General features: G+C 38.1%; 1 pseudogene; it reads left to right on the top strand.

The window, feature by feature from the left end:
• The first annotated feature begins 1,500 nt into the window (after positions 1 to 1,500).
• On the top strand, positions 1,501 to 1,911 carry LOC112849259 (large ribosomal subunit protein eL33 pseudogene; annotated as a pseudogene).
• Positions 1,912 to 15,865: the final 13,954 nt, after the last annotated feature.

Genomic DNA, 15,865 nt, shown 5'->3' with positions numbered 1-15,865 from the left:
TAACTTTCCTTCTCTTCTCCCAGCCCCTCCTCACCTTTGCTCAGCCAAAACATCTCTGGAAAAGTTTAAAGTCTCCTTACACAGAGAGCCCGTTTTCTCATCAACTGTTTTTCTCCTCTCATGGGGAGACAAAAACTATATCCCTTATCTGAAACAGTGAGTCTTTTGCATTTATACTTCAGTTCCTCACTCTTTTCCACTCATTGTTCTTTATTTTATGTTCTTTTGGTTTCCCTGGAGCTCCTTCCAGTGCATTGAATGTGGGGAGAAGCTTGGAGTCCAAAAGATTTGGCACCATCCATTGGAAAATGTAAGAAGCAGAGAAAAAAATTAATGAGTTGCCAAATCCTTAATTGCATCCTCCCTCTTTGACATCTTAATCCATTTAGAGATTTTAACAACAGATATGCTGGCCATATGGTTCATTTGATTCTTGCCTCAAGGCTGAATAGTAATCTGCCTTTGTTACCCATATGCATACTCAGTTTTATCTTTTTTAGCCATTAGGGATGAGAGAGTTTCTGGACTTCCCCATCTCTTTTCATTTTTGCTTGTAACATGGCAAATTCCTTTCTAAGGCTTGTCTCTCTTTTAAATGTCCTTGTCAAATTGCAGCCAATATTAACCAACATATCATATGAATATTCTGTTTTCTAGTCTTATTTTTTTCTGGAGCTGCAAATTCACTGCATTATCTTCATTCTAAGTGATGGCAGCTGAAACTTTTACCATATAGAGTATGTTTTCTGACCAAAATGGAATAAAACTATCAGTCAGTAACAGAAAGACAACAGGAATATCTACAAACACAAATGGAAATTACACAGTGCTCTTTAAACAATCCTTGAGTCAAAGGAATTAAGAAATACATAGAAATAAATGAAAATAATATATAACCTATCAAAATTTGTGGGATGCAGCTGAAGCTGTGCTGAGAGGGAAATTTATAGCACTAAACATTTGCATGAGAAAAGAGGAAAAGCCTCACAATAATCTCAATTTCTACTGAAAGAACTAGGAAAAGAAAAAAAAAAACCCTAAAGCAAGTAGTAGGGAAAAAAGAATAAAAACAAGAGTAGAAATCAAGAACTAAAACTAAACACTGATTCTTTAAAAAAATATATGATAAATTTTATACATCTCTAGTAAAAGTGACAGAGATAGAAGACACAAATCACCAATATCAGGAGTGAATCAAAGGATATTAGCACAGATCTTATAGCTATTAAGGGGATAATGAGAGCAAACTACAAATTTATATTCATAAATTCAATAACTTAAATGATCAATTCCTTAAAATCTACAAACTACTCAAAGTCAATCAAGATGAAATCAATGACTAGAATAATCCTATAACCATTAATGAAGCTGAATTTGTAATTTAAAAACTCCTTAAGAAAAATTCTTCATGCCCACAGGATTTCCCTGGAGAATCTTAACAAATGTTTAAGGAAGAGTTAACAATAGAACTGCATTTCCACCATCTTGGAGCCTGTGGAGGCCTGCTGGGAACAGGACTCCTAAAATGACAAATATGTCTGGAAGGCTGTGGTCCAAGGCCATTTTTGCTGGCTGTCCTTGGGGTCTCCAGATCCAGAGGGAGCACATGGCTCTTAAAATTGAAGGTGTTTATACTCGAGATTAAACTGAATTCTATCCAGGCAAGAGATGCGCTTCTGTGTACAAAGCAAAGAGCAACACAGTGACTCCTGGTGGCAAATCAAACAAAAGCAGGGTAATCTGGGGAAAAGTAGCTTATGCTCATGGAAACAGTGGTTTGGTTCAAGCTATTTCTGAAGCAACCTCCCTGCCATTGGTCACAGAATCAGTGTGATGCTGTACCCCTCACGGATTTAAATTTACTGAAAAGTAAATAAATAAAAGTGTAGATTTGTTCTCTTGTAAAAAAAAAAAAAAAAGAGAGGTAACAATAGAAAATCGAAGAGAAAGGAACATCCCCCATTTGTGAGGCCAGTAATCCCCTCATTTGATTCAATGCAAATATCTGCGTTGATATTTAATCAGTGTGAGTGAATCCAGTACCTTACAGAGATTTAGGGCCCTGGCTCTGGAGACAGATTGCCTGGGTCCAAATTTCAGTTCTGCTGTCTTAGCTGTTTCCTTGGGGAGTTATGTAACTGGTCTGAGGTTCGTTGACCTTATCTGTTCAGTAGTGATTGACAGTAGTAGCTCCGTATACAAACTTTGTAAAGATTCAGTGGGTTAAACATGTAAACTCTTACAGGCTCTTCATTATCAAATAATCAAGTGGTATTATCTTTTTTTTTTTTCCTTCGAATTATTGTCTTCAGTGTTCTCAGTTGATATTCATTATGGTAGAGTTTCATTCCAGTATTATAGTCTCTTGCCAATTGCTGCAAACTCCTACATTTTAACATTTTTTTTTATGGTGTCCCAGAGTTCTCACATCTGGTTTGGCAACTTATACTTTTTAAAATCTTTGTGGTCTCATTGTGCAAACACTCTAAAATAGATACGATTCATGTAAATACAGCCTGTCTCTTACAGTCAGCATCTATAAGTGAACATCAGGAATGAAATTTATAAGATTAATGGATGCTAGAGATTTTGCTGCCTGGAATGATAACATGAAAGGTATGCCTAGCAGCACGCTGGGGAAATATATCAAAGGGTTTTATATTTCTAGATTATAAATGGTAACTTTTATTTGAAAATTTCTAAGAGCCTCCTCTCTCATGTTTGAATTTTTCATGTAATTCTACTTCATCTGATGTTAATAGGCTCTTCCTTGCTTCCTCGTTCTTTGCATTCATGTTGCATATCTTTGCTCAACTTACTTTTCACCTGTATAAACTATTTTATTTTGATTGAGTCTTTTAGTCTTGTATTTAACCTCGGTTAGATCCTTCTTTCTGGTTTTCTGTAATTAGAACCTCTTTGATTCTGATCATGTCAATACTCTAAATATATATATATATGATTCATGTACATGTCCTTACGTGAATTCCAAACCTCTGGTCCCTCTCCTTCCCATTTCCCTTTGGAGTATATCTCACCTCCATCACCCAAAGATAACTAACCAAGAAACTCCTCATGATCTGGTACCAAAACTTCAAAAAGAACTGCCACGGGGATTTTTCCTACTTTTTTCTCCTCCAATGAAGGAAGTGCCTTTCCTCCCACATAAGCTTATTTCCTTTTGCTCTACCTTTGACTCCTCTCTGTGAGCCTACGCGTTTAATCAACTACCAGGTCCTCTGGATTCTACTTCCCAGTTTTGTCCAATTATATTGACTGCCACACTTTTCCCAGCTGGTATCACATGGCAATAGATATGTGGTCACCTGTCTGGTCTGCCATTCTATTCTTGCTCCTTTCCAATTCCCCATGAAGCAGCTGAGGTGATTTTTCACAAGTGTAATTCTGATTATATCACTCAATGTTTTCAATGGCTTCCCAGCACCCTCAGGAAAGTCTAACCAGCTTAGAATATGTTACAAATCTTACCTTGCCAATCGTCCATTGCAACTGTGCTCAAAATATAATGATCTGATGATGGGTAAAAATTATTTATCTGGGCATCTAAATACTCAAAGTTGTATAAGGGGTAAGTAAATGGACAGATGGATGGATTGTGGCAGTGGGGCTGTGGAATTGTGTTTATGCATACATAGTTTATAAAGTGATTTACCTATAGAGATGGTCTTGTTTACACTTTATAATTAAGTCAAGTTAACTCAAAAAGTTGAACTGAATCAGAGAAAAAAAAATACATACTTCCAGCAACATGTTAAATTGTTTTTGCTTACCCCATTTAGCAAGCCAAACGCCATCAACTTTGGGACTTTCACTGATAAGCCAACTATTACAATGATTTATTTCAGAAGTACTTTTGAAGTTATTTGCAAATATTCCACAAACAGCTTTCCTTTTTCTTCTTTTAGCTGGTTAAAAGCCATAAACAACTGCTTTGTATTTGTCATAATTAATATATCTTAGAAATATGTGTGCATCTCATTTCCAATGCAGTGTACATAAATCTCTGAGTCAGACATGCCACTTTTAATGAAACACCATTCATTTTTCTGTCTGTGAAGAAATTTTCATCTGGGGAGATGTTATGTCAAAAGGGCATTTTCATCCAAAAGCTTGCAGTATTAGACTGATAAAATTTATTTCCTTCTTTCTTAAATTCTTTGTCTCATGCTATTCTCAGACACTGATTCTCTGGGCACATGTTGTCATGGTTCCACACTAGAAAATTATTAAGTAAAATTCTTGAGAGGCATTAACCCTTTAATCTTCTCTCTTTAATTAGTTAAGAGCGTGATAACATTACATTGTTCTTGACCCAAAACTCCTGAAAGAAAAATCAAAACAATTTATTTTGAAATGGCTATATGTAGATATTATGATTATTATTATAAAATAATCCCTAGAGAATAATTGATGTAAGTTGAAATCACCACTGGCTATTTATGGTATAACAAATTATTCCTGTAAACCTACAGATTGTCTTAAGAATGCTTCCATGTAATCATGAGTCAATGCAACATACAGAGATCCTCTTTATTTTCTTAAAAATATGTATTGATTTTTTAAAATGATTATTTATTTTGAGAAAGAGAGAAGGGGGAGGGGCCAAAAAGGAGAGGGAGAGAGAGAATCCCACTCACGCAAGCTCTGTGGCACAGAGCCTGACTCAGGGCTCGATCTCACGACCATGAGATCATGACCTGAACTGGAATGGAGTCAGATGCTCAATTATCCCATAATTGTTCTCCACCCCCTCATAGCTGCTGCTTCATGACCTACACAAGTGAGGATTCCACCAGATGGGGGAAGCTTGCTTTTGCCATTCTCAGAGGTTACCAGTATTTACTACTAAGCATTCTAGAGATACTTAATAGATGCCTGTCTGTACATTGGGTGCATTTAGCTAGTGCCAAACACCCCCGTGTATTCATGAGCATTAACTTATCATGAATGTGCAGGAAGCAAAGATCAATTAAAAAATCATTAAATGCATGGAGGGAAAAGCACAAATATATTAAGAATAAAAAAATAATATAGTAACATGAAAAGTCAGTTAAAAAAGCAGTATGTCTTTCCCAATTTCAAGTTTAGTGTCATAAAATTGGAAGCCTAACTAACACAAATAATGTAAACTATCGCACTGACTCAAGAAGTAGAAAATCTCAGAGGATTTACCATTTGGGAGAAAAATAAAAATATTCTATAAAATCTAATCCCCTGGCTCCAAAATACCTAAAATGTAGTTTTACGGGTAATTTCTTTTAAGTTTTGCAAAAAACCCAAATAATCTCCTGTTCTGTAAGCTTTTCCAAAAATGGGATTCTGAGAATGCCTGGAGAGTCCAACACAAAGAAATCTGATACTGTGGGTATCTGAATAGATTAAGGAATTTTATAATCTCTTAGCAAATATTTGTTGAGTGATAGATTAGATGCAGAATTTTGCCAAACAGAGAGGAGAGTATAAAAAAAAAATGTAATGAACACCCAGACCTCCCTGATGGAAAGATGGACAAAAAATAATGATGTTATAGTTCAAAATCATAAATGAGTAAACACCAACATGATTCCTATAGAGCATACATAAAATAGGAACTCAGAAACAGAGGAGATTGATACAGATCTAAAGGTGATTTGGGGCTGCACCATTTGACATTTCTCTGTAAGAGTAAAAAAGATCCATATTTCCTACCCTAATAATCCACAGTTGGGGAAAGGTACACAACTTTATGCCCATACGGCGTAGCTGTGAATACATATGTGAAGCTTTGTAGCATAATAGAGATAATGCAAAAGAAAAAAAGAAAAAAGTAATAGAGCACAACATTTTAAGAGCACGGTCTGGTAACCACTGACAATATTGTAAATTAAGCAATAAGGATGTCTTTGCTGACTTTAGCCCTGTTATTTGTTACTTTGTCAATACCCACCATTTAGTGACCAGAGGAAGCCTCCCGGACATCCAATTCTCCACTGGTTGTTGACATGTTAGTTTAAATTTAGTCACTGTGTAATGTCCTATGGGGTTTAGTTCTACCTAGGAAATGAAAGATTTTGTCCCTTACCAAAGTAGCATTAATGTCAGAAATTAGATAAGAGACATTTTTGGAAACATTTAGAGGAGCTCTAAGGATAGACATTTCTATCCTAATGCACATGGCACGTGGACCTCTTCTGCCCGGGGGCGAGGAGGCGGGGATTAGTAGTCGTTAACAGCTTAGACTCTGGGCCAAATGGCCTTACGTTCCAATTCTGACTCCATTGTTCATTAGCCGTGTGAACTTGGGCATTCTTAACATCTTTGTGTCTTAGTTTCCTCATCTGGAAAATGTGGTAAATAATAATAACTGCAATATAGTTTGTATTTCGGTCTTGTGAGGATTCAGTGAGGTAATCTAAGCATATAAAATGCTTGGAACGAATCCTGGCCTACTCTAAACCCTTACGAAGGATTAAACAGTGGTACTCCTAGGGGTAGCACCAGTAACGCTAATAAAACATTGCTGTTCACATATAGCACAAATAGTAGTAATCGCCACTCCTTGCACGTTCTCTGTATCCCTGACAGACATCCCAGAAGTGGTTCTGATAGGACGAGGTCAAACTTTGATGAAGCTTTAGTGCTTTGTACCCACACAACCTCCTCATTGCCCTACCATCATTGATGCTCCTTAAAATGCTCGTTGAGAAGCATGTGCCTCTGGAGTTGCTTCAGTGGGCACCTGAGGATTTCATTAACACACGCTGATGGCGTGGCCCCCAAGGAATAACAACTTCAGTGCATCACCAGTTGCAGGAAGTGCCCGGATGGCCTCATCCGGCCTCATCAGACCAGCCGCCCTGGACACCGGAGAAACCCCACTCTTCCTTTAAAGAGGCATGTTTCTTTGCACATTGCAGTCTGGCCTGAGGCAAGAGAGCCGCCAAGCCTGCCTCTTCTGATTTGATGTCACCACGTGGCAGGGAAGATGGAGCGCAAAGGTGGCATAAAATGCCTGAGTTGAGGGCAGCCAGCTGTTTATTGCGACATTATCTGCTTCCGAAAAAGACACTGCAGAGCTGCTGCTCCCCCATTTCCCCGCAGATAAAACTTGATGAGATATTAACATTTAGATTACAGCACTCTTTATTTTTATTCTGTTCTAGAGGCTTTGAAATGCATTGGACTGTTTCAAACTGCCTTCTGGGGAAGCTTAATAACACCTCCAGCTTTTCTGTGGGTCTTTTTCAACCAGGGAACCTGCTGTCACTCCATAAGCCCACCAAAGGGCATTTCAGTGATCGCTGAAGCCCCAGGCTCTTGTTTGTCTAAATATCCCCAGCAGACTAACATTCCAGGTACATCAGCCTGACAACTTAAACCAAATAGAAGGCAAAATCTTAACTCCTCTGAACTGATGAATTCCCTGGGTGTTTAAGCCTTTGCCTGACTATCGTTTCCTTCCTGTCTATGTATCTGCACAAGATGGTCTTTTAATTAGCAGGTTGGAGGGAATGGAGCTGCCTTGTCATTGGGCCAGTTGAGGCCTGTTTTCTGTTAACAGTAAGTGGAGAATAGTGTTTTTCTTCCAAAAAACCTAACGCCCTTGCCTACCACCACCATGACCACACCCTGCCCTGCATGCCCAGCCCCCTTTAAGTCTTTTTTTTTTTTTTTTTTTTAATTTTTTTTTTCAACGTTTATTTATTTTTGGGACAGAGAGAGACAGAGCATGAATGGGGGAGGGGCAGAGAGAGAGGGAGACACAGAATCGGAAACAGGCTCCAGGCTCTGAGCCATCAGCCCAGAGCCTGATGCGGGGCTCGAACTCACGGACCGCGAGATCGTGACCTGGCTGAAGTCGGACACTCAACCGACTGCGCCACCCAGGCGCCCCCCCCCCACTTTAAGTCTTAAGACCTAGTTCAAATACTGTTTCTTTTTTGTAGCTTTTCCTAACACTTCTTCCCCTCCATCGTTCTCTGAACTCTCACAGAAGGAACTGCCCCTCTCTTCCCTCTCATAGAATTGCGTGTGTAACTCTGATAGAGTTTGTATCTGTTAGTTTAGTTTGTATTAGTTTCTGTCCTACCTGCTAGTCAGTGATTTTATGCATGTTTGTACCATTTGGTACCGCAGGGCTGGTAAGAGACGACCGTTTGAATTGCTTGCTGAATTAACTTGAACCACAACAATAGATTTCATATGGAAAAATAGGTAGAGTTTTAAAATACGTAAATATCCTTCTGGTCTATACTGCATGAGTAAAAAACTCTCCTGAATAAATCACCAACCATTGATTTAGTTACGTTAATATAATAACAGCTATCATTTATTGTTACTTGAGTCAGGCACTGTCATAGCTATTTATCACAACCCTATGTAAACTATGTAGAATTACGTCTACCTTAAAAATAAGGAGACTGAGGCTCAGAAAAGCAAAATAATATCTGTGAGCTCATGAAGTTTAGTCAGTGTATTAGAGTTCTCTAGGGAAACAGAACCAATAGGATCTCCCTCCCTATTTATCTATTGAGACAGAGAAAGAAAAGGGTTGATATAAGAAATTCCATCATTTATTTATTTATCAAGATACACAGAGAAGAAGACAGACTGATCTAAGGAATTGGTTCATGTGATTGTGGGGGCTGGCAAGTCTGAAATCTGTAGACAAGCTGACAGGCTGGAAATTCAGGATAAGAAGTGATGTTGAAGTCTTGAATCTGAATTGCGCAAGGTAGGAGGCTAGAAATTCAGGGCAGTGTTTCTATGTTGCAGTCTTTAAAAAAATTTTTTTTTAATGTTTGGGTTTTTTTTTTTGAGAAAGAATGACAGAGAGAGAGAGCAGAGGAAGGGCAGAGAGAGAGGGAGACACAGAATCCGAAGCAGACTCCAGGGTCTGAGCTGTCAGTACTGAGCCTGACACAGGGCTCGAACTCAGACAATGAGATCATGACCTGAGCTGAAGTCGGATGCTTAACCAGGTGAACCGCCCAGGGGCCCTATCTATGTTGCAGTCTTGAGGAGAATTTCTCCTTCTGTAAATCTCCATCTTTGCTCTTGTGGTCTTCAACTGATCAAACGAGGCCCACCAACACTATGGAGGGTAATTTGCTTTACTCAAAATCTACTGATTTAAATTTTATTCACAGTTTTATTTACAGCAATATCTGACTGGTATTTGACCAAAAACATAGACGTCTGAAGAATTCTCTATCCACAGTGTCATCACCTTCCAGATGTTTGTCTAGCTGTCCATGGGCTCTGTTTAGCTCTTTTTCTCGCTGCTAAGCCATGTGCCATGAGAGCTTGGCTTTTACATTATGAACTCTCCCACTTTTTAACGTACTGGGCCTACTTTCTCCCTACTTTGGTTTTCCTCTTAGTTATCCTATTTACTTAACTCCTCTAAAGTCTACCATATCTCACTCTCGACACGTTTGCTAGTTGTCCCCAATTCTGGACAGTGGGCCATAACGCAAAGTAGATGACAGTGTGTAGATGGCGTGTTCAGAGTTCTAAAAACTGAAATGCAAGCTATTGTATATTCTCTTGTGTCATTTTCAGTAGTGTTGTGCTCATCTTCCTGGGGAGAGTGATGTTAAGATGCAGATGCTGGTCATATTATTTAGCGTTGCACAAGGAAACTATTTCGTGGCAGCAAATAAATCTTAAGTCCTTTAGGAACTTGTAGAATGGATGTTTAAAAATCAAGTAAGGTTATGTATTTGAAAGCCCTTTGAAGTGGGTAAAATGACTTTAAAAATATTGGTTATTTACCCTCGCGAAAGTCGGGATAGAAGGAACATACTTAAACATCATAAAAGCCATTTATGAAAAGCCCACAGCTAATATCATCCTCAATGGGGAAAAACTGAGAGCTTTCCCCCTGAGATCAGCAACATGACAGGGATGTCCACTGTCACCGCTGTTGTTTAACATAGCGTTGGAAGTGCTAGCATCAGCAATCAGACAACAGAAGGAAATCAAAATTGGCATCAAAATTGGCAAAGATGAAGTCAAGCTTTCAGTTTTTGCAGATGATGTGATAATATACATGGAGAACCCAATAGACTCCACCAAAAGTCTGCTAGAACTGATACATGAATTCAGCAAAGTCGCAGGATACAAAATCAATGTACAGAAATAAGTTGCATTCTTATACACTAATAATGAAGCAACAGAAAGACAAATAAACTGATCCCATTCACAATTGCACCAAGAAGCATAAAATACCTAGGAATAAATCTAACCAAAGAGGTATAAGATCTATATGCTGAAAACTATAGAAAGCTTATGAAGGAAATTGAAGAAGATATAAAGAAATGGAAAAACATTCCGTGCTCATGGGTTGGAAGAATAAATATTGTTAAAATGTCAATACTACCTAAAGCAATCTACACATTCAATGCAATCCCAATCAAAATTGCACCAGCATTCTTCTCGAAGCTAGAACAAGCGATCCTAAAATTCATATGGAACCACAAAAGGCCCCGAATAGCCAAAGTAATTTTGAAGAAGAAGACCAAAGCAGGAGGCATCACAATCCCAGACTTTAGCCTCTACTACAAAGCTGTAATCATCAAGACAGCATGGTATTGGCACAAAAACAGACACATAGACCAATGGAATGGAATAGAAACCCCAGAACTAGACCCACAAACGTATGGCCAACTCATCTTTGACAAAGCAGGAAAGAACATCCAATGGAAAAAAGACAGTCTCTTTAACAAATGGTGCTGGGAGAACTAGAAAACAACATGCAGAATAATGAAACTAGACCACTTTCTTACACCATTCACAAAAATAAACTCAAAATGGATAAAGGACCTGAATGTGAGACAGGAAACCATCAAAACCTTAGAGGAGAAAGCAGGAAAAGACCTCTCTGACCTCAGCTGCAGCAATTTCTTACTTGACACATCCCCAAAGGCAAGGGAATTAAAAGCAAAAATGAAATATTGGGACCTCATGAAGATAAAAAGCTTCTGCACAGCAAAGGAAACAATCAACAAGACTAAAAGACAACCAACAGAATGGGAAAAGATATTTGCAAATGACATATCGGACAAAGGGCTAGTATCCAAAATCTGTAAAGAGCTCACCAAACTCCACACCCAAAAAACAAATAATTCAGTGAAGAAATGGGCAGAAAACATGAATAGACAGTTCTCTAAAGAAGACATCCAGATGGCCAACAGGCACATGAAAAGATGCCCAACATCACTCCTCTTCAGGGAAATACAAATCAAAACCACACTGAGATATCACCTCATGCTAGTCAGAGTGGCCAAAATGAACAAATCAGGAGACTATAGATGCTGGAGAGGATGTGGAGAAACGGGAACCCTCTTGCACTGTTGGTGGGAATGCAAATTGGTGCAGCCGCTCTGGAAAACAGTGTGGAGGTTCCTCAAAAAATTAAAAATAGACCTACCCCATGACCCAGCAGTAACAGTGCTAGGAATTTACCCCAGGGATACAGGAGTATTGATGCATAGGGGCACTTGTACCCCAATGTTTATAGCAGCACTCTCAACAATAGCCAAATTATGGAAAGAGCCTAAATGTCCATCAACTGATGAATGGATAAAGAAATTGTGGTTTATATACACAATGGAGTACTACGTGGCAATGAGAAAGAATAAAATATGGCCTTTTGTAGCAACGTGGATGGAACTGGAGAGTGTGATGTTAAGTGAAATAAGCCATACAGAGAAAGACAGATCCCATATGTTTTCACTCTTATGTGGATCCTGAGAAACTTAACAGAAACCCATGGGGGAGGGGAAGGAAAAAAAAAAGAGGTTAGAGTGGGAGAGAGCCAAAGCATAAGAGACTCTTAAAAACTGAGAACAAACTGAGGGTTGATGGGGGGTGGGAGGTAGGTGATGGGCATTGAAGAGGGCATCTTTTGGGATGAGCACTGGGTGTTGTATGGAAACCAATTTGACAATAAATTTCATATATTAAAAATATATATTGGTTATTTAAACTCTTGGCTCTTCTGTGAGTTCTCCTTCTCTCTCCTACTTGGTAGATTATATAAACTAAAGGAGAATTAATTGTGGACAGAAATTGCTTCTTATGTAAGAGACATGTAATTTAATGATTGTGTGTTCAGATTTTGAGGGCCAATCTTCCTGAACTTGAAGCCCAGACTACATCTGTTATTTGCCAGATGTATGGCCACGGATGGGCCATTTATCTTCTTTGCTTGAGTGTCCTCATTTTTAAAACAGTCATAAAATGGTATCTATCTCTTAGGGCTGTTGCAAAGAATAAATGCATTACTCTAAGGACCACACTTAGGAGAGTACCTGGCATGCTCCAAGCACCATTATTATTCTAGTTGTCCCATTCACAAGGACTTGCTCTATCAATATGAGTCCCTCACTCTACGTTTTATATTGATTCTATTGACATGATTTAAACTCTTTTGACCTTTGTACCAAGCATCCAAGCTTTGATGCTAACAAATCAGCCATAACACAAATGATCCCTAACACAATCAGCCCTTAGTAGCAAGAAGACTTGGGAAATATGAGTCTTTAAAGGCTACTCAGCAATCAGAGATGGAAATGAAGTAATTAATTCTCAAAGTTATTGAGAAGGTTGGATTAAGGAAATATGGATTCAATAGTGCAGTAATGTTTCCCTCCCATATTTCCTGATGACAGAGCAAACTCAGCCTTACTTTTTAGGCTTGTTTTTGCATCTGAGGTTATGGGCACTGAAATTCCGATGCAGGTGTAACATAATGTACATAAAGCTGTTTATGTACATTGCTGAAAGCATTATCCTTCAAGTTACTGAAATGACAGTTACTCTTTTTAGGTTTTTTTGAGGGGTTGGTTTGTATGCATTTAAAAAAATATCTTTATTGAGAAACAATTCACATGTCAAAAAATTTACCCATTTGGAGTATGTATTTTAGTGGATTTTAGTATTTTAAAGGACTTGTGCAACCATCACAACTAATTCCAGAACACTTCCGTCACCCCCAAAAGTAACTCCGTAGCAGACCCTTCCTATTCTCCTCCATCCCTCCCTCTATAAACCTAGTCTTTCTGTTTCTATGTAATTGTCTATTCTAGACATTTCATGTAATTGGAATCATACAATATGTGGTCTTTTAACTTCTTTAGCCTAATATTTTTCAGGTTCATCCATGTTATACCATGCATCAGTATTTCATTCCTTGTTATTGCCGAGTAACAATCCATTTTATGGGCATACCACATTTTATTGATCTGCTCATCAGTTGGTGGAAATTAGAGTTGTTTCCCCTATTTGACTCGTATGAATGCTGCTCCTATGGTCACTTGCGTGCATTTTTGTGTATGTGGACGTATGGTTTCATTTCTTTTGGAGAAATTCCTAGCAGTGGAATTTATGTGGATTTTTAAACCAGCATTAAGATGACTGCTGAATTATTTTTGTGAAGGAATACATCCAAAGAGCTTTATACTGAATAGAAATATCAGCATGGGAAGAAAAGTCTTACTCTTAGGTTGCAAGATATATTCAAATAGTTATCTCAGTTGCTCCTACCACTGTGTTCTGAAGAAACAACCAAAAATTCCCATTTTACAGAGGAGATAAAAGCACTGTGTTAAGAAATGTGGCTAAAATCACATATTAGTCAAATGTGAGAGAAAGAAGAACCCTTATGTCTGTGTTCTTTCCAAAAATTCTAACTGCTGCTTTATAGGATATTATTGAGTTTCTACAATTGTAGAAAATTTTAAAAGATGGTGATTAAGATATTTTTATAAGATCAGACTAGTTATATAGCAAATTCACTTTTTAATGGATGAATGCAGAACTTACTCTCTGTACTCTGACATTTGGGCTACTGAGTGATTCTAGATAAAATGATAACATAATATACCATGGGCCACATTTAGTTTTTCAACCTGAGTTGGACCCTCAGAACCACTCTTCATTTTTTGTGTGCTTGATCAGTCTCTACTCTGAGGATGTCCCTGGCTGTCAGGAACAGTGGTCATATCACATCTGATGTCTCCAGCTGGATCCCTGCAGACACTGCTTCATACATTTTTCACTCTCCAGTGGCCACTAGAATGACTTGCACACCAAGGGTGCTCAGGATGTAGTTTCTGTTGAGGATTGTTGACTTAGTACTTTCCTACTTACAGTGTAAAGGGACCTGATCAAATTCTTAGCAAGAAGACTTCTGTTTGCTCTTTACCAGGCATTTAATACAGATGGTATTTTGATTACATATGTCAGCATGTTGAATTACCAAAATACTTATATGCTTTATTAATATATGTACCATAATCAAAGATGAATATATTTTTTAAAATGTTTATTTATTTATTTTGAGAGAGAGCATGAGCTGAGTATGAGTTGGGGGAGGAGCAGAGAGAGAGGGAGACAGAGTATCCCAGGCTTGAAGTCACAATGGTGAGATCAAGACCTGAACTGACTGAGCCACCCAGGCACCCCCAAAGCTGAACATTTCATACTCATTATTATTGGTAATAATTGATAAAGAGAACATTAGTGCACTGATTATCTTTTTTTTTTTTTTTTTTTTTTCCCCTTTTGGGGAGTTAGCTGTACTCACAGCCAACCTAGCACTGGACTCTGATCCTGGTATTTTCCTCACTTTTTCCAAAAAGGATCTGATGGTCCATGACCCAATTTTAGTTTTCTTACTGATTTTGGTAGGCTATGAGAATTACTACCTAACTTTGACTTTGACCTGAAAATAGTGAGCATTTGAGTGTTTGGAAATGTGTCCAACACAAGCTAAACGTGCCAGGGATTCCCGTGGAGCTGAAAGTGAGAAGAGCAGTTGTACCCATTGCCCTGAGTTTTCTGTCTCTCGGAGTTACATTTATTCACACCCTTTATCCGCAGGATTTTATCTGTTCTGGAAGATGAGTTGAATATGACTGAGACAAGCATGAGGGTGGTGAGGAAGGGAGTAGAATGCAAGTAAAGCACCCAGCCTAGCCGACCTCCTGTTTTATTTCATAGTACCTTGTTTGACTCATGACCAAACACTTTGATCCTTAAGATAGTGACCAAATCATAACAGATAGGATTAGACAGTCACCAGTCCCAAAACACCTAGATGTAGCTTGAGTCACATATTTACACATAGCAGCTTATAAGAGGTTAATTTTTATATGCTGAGTTCTATGTACTTGGAAGCATTGATGTCAAAGGCGTCTGGGCTGGCTTTAACAGAAATGATAAGTATGTGCAGTATAGTAAATCTGTTGCTTTTGAACCAACTCCTACATTTTGATGAGTTATCATTTGCAATTATCTTGGCAACTCAAGTTACTTACAAAATTTACACTGTAGAATGTATACTGTAGAATACACAAGCTTCTTGCAAGGTCATTCAGTCTAGATATGTGCATATATAGTTAATTGGTCCATTCTTAGCTTTGCATTAAGCCTTCACATTTGACTCTTAAACATAGGGTACTGATTCCATACTCCTGCAAATCAAAATGGAGCCATGTTCTAAGGATATCACATAATTCAATGGTTGGATATTGTACTTCTTAGGCATCTTCATCCTCTGTGGCAATAAGAACTGGAAAATCTAAAGCATTCATGCATCCAATAAACAAACAAAAGAAAGGTATTTTAATGGCTGACTTAGGAAAATGAATTATATTTTTGTCCGAGAAAGAAGATGGGCAATAATGTCTGATTATATTACTTTAATAGTAATCAGTTTAATACACTTCACGAGGAGGACACAATCAGATTTACTTTCTAGTAAACTTATTTGAAATTTGTTATCTCCCCAGAGAGCACTCTTTACTATTGTCAATATGCTTTAGATAGCAAAGGTCCTCAACTACTTGAGCTTGTG

The sequence above is a fragment of the Puma concolor genome, chromosome D4 (genome assembly GCF_028749965.1).
Source record: "Puma concolor isolate L17-30 chromosome D4, mPumCon1.1.hap2, whole genome shotgun sequence".
NCBI lineage: Eukaryota > Metazoa > Chordata > Mammalia > Carnivora > Felidae > Puma > Puma concolor.
This window is presented reverse-complemented; position numbering and strand designations above follow the sequence as displayed.